Source organism: Calidris pugnax, unplaced genomic scaffold (genome assembly GCF_001431845.1).
Source record: "Calidris pugnax isolate Ruff unplaced genomic scaffold, ASM143184v1 scaffold371, whole genome shotgun sequence".
Lineage (NCBI taxonomy): Eukaryota > Metazoa > Chordata > Aves > Charadriiformes > Scolopacidae > Calidris > Calidris pugnax.
In genome coordinates, this window is record NW_015091373.1 from 1,406,871 (window position 1) to 1,408,999 (window position 2,129).

The following is a 2,129-nucleotide window of genomic DNA, read 5'->3' on the forward strand; positions in this document are numbered from 1 at the left end:
GTCCCCCCCCACACACCCCAAAAATGCTGTGCCCGGGCTCGCCCCGGCCCCCGCACTCGCAGCGGGGCCTTACGCAATGAGGAAGATGATGGCAGCTCAGGGAGGAAGAAGCAGGATTCACCACCCGCTCCCACGCCCCCGGGCCCCGCCAGAGGTAGTTTTGCAAGATGGGAAGAACTGGGAGGAACTGGGATTTGCACCGATTTGCCCGGTAACCGGGCACCGAACTCCCCGGGGACTGGGTACCAGTTCCCCCCAGTCACCAGGCACCCGAATCCCCCCAGTAACAGGGCCCCAATTCCCCCAGGAACTGGGTGGTAACTGGGCATCGATTCCCCCAGTAACCAGCCCCAATTCCCCCAGTAACTGGGCACTGAATCCCCCGGTGACCGGGCCCCAATTCCCCCAGTAACCAGGCACCAAATTCCCTGGTAACTGGGCACCAAAACCCCCAGTAACCAGGCAGCAACTGGGCATCGATTCACCCAGTAACCAGTCCCAATTCCCCCAGTAACCGGGCACTGAGTCCCCCAGTAACTGGGCAGTAACTGGGCATCGAATCCCCCAGTAACCAGCCCCAATTCCCCCAGTAACTGGGCACTGAATCCCACAGGGACCGGGCCCCAATTCCCCCATTAACCAGGCACCGAATTCCCCGGTAACTGGGCACTGAATCCCCCAGTAACCAGGCAGTAACTGGGCATCAAATCACCCAGTAACAGGGCCCCAATTCCCCCAGTAACCAGGCACTGAATCCCCCAGTAACCGGGCAGTAAATGGGCATCGATTCCCCCAGTAACCAGCCCCAATTCCCCCAGTAATGAGGCACTGAATTCCCCGGTAACTGGGTACCAAAACCCCCAGTAACCAGGCGGTAACTGGGCACTGATTCCTCCAGTAACCAGGCAGTAACTGGGCATCAAATCGCCCAGCAACAGGGCCCCAACTCCCCCAGTAATCAGCCCCAATTCCCCCAGTAACCGGGCAGTAACTGGGCACCAAATCCCCTGGTAACCGGGCACTGAATCCCCCAGTAACTGGGTGTTAACTGGGCCCTGAATCTCCCAGTAACCAGGTGGTAACTGGGCCCTGATTTCCCCAGTAACCAGGCACTGAATTCCCTGGTGACTGCACCAAATCGCCCAGTAACCGGGTGGTAACTGGGCACCAAATCCCCCAGTAACCGGGCACTTAATCCCATAGTAACCAGGCCCTGATTGCCCTAGTAACTGGGCACTGAATTCCCCAGTAACCGGGTGTTAACTGGGCACCAAATTCCCCAGTAACCGGGTGATAACTGGGCACCAAATTCCCCAGTAACTGGGTATTAACGGGGTACCAAATTCCCCAGTAACCAGGCTGTAGCAGGGCACCGAATCCCCCAGTAACCGGGCACTGATTCCCCAGTAAGCAGGCACCAATTCCCCCAGGAACTGGGAGGTAACTGGGTATTGATTCCTCCGGTAACCGGGCACCGAACCCCCCAGTAACCAGGTGTTAACTGGGCACCGAATCCCCCAGTAACCGGGCACCAATGCTCCCAGCAACTAGGTGGTAACTGGGTGCTGATTCCCCCAGTAACCGGGTAGTAACTGGGCACCGAATCCCCCAGTAACCAGGTGGTAAAGGGGCACCGAATTCACCAGTAACCAGGCACCAATGCTCCCAGCAACCAGGCAGTAACTAGGTACTGATTCCCCCAGTAACTGGGCTGTAACTGGGTACCAAATCCCCCAGTAACCAGGCACTGATTCTCCCAGCAACCGGGCAGTAACTGGGTACTGATTACCGCAGTAACTGGGCACTGAATCCGCCAGTAACCGGGCACTGAATTCCCCAGTAACCAGGCACCAATTCTCCCAGCAACCAGGTGGTAACCGGGCACCAAATCCCCCAGTAACCGGGCAGTAACTGGGCACCGAATTCCCCAGTAACTGGGCACCGACTCCCCCAGTAACCGGGCAGTAACTGGGCACGGGATCCCCCCGTGACTGGCTCTGCCCTGGGGGGTGGATGAGCCCCACGGCTGCCCCCAGCCCCACGGCCCCGCTCTGGCTCGGGCCCCACTGAGCTGTTCTGGGGGGGGGCACAGGACCCGAGAGACCCCCCCCCTGCCCCGGGGTGGGGGG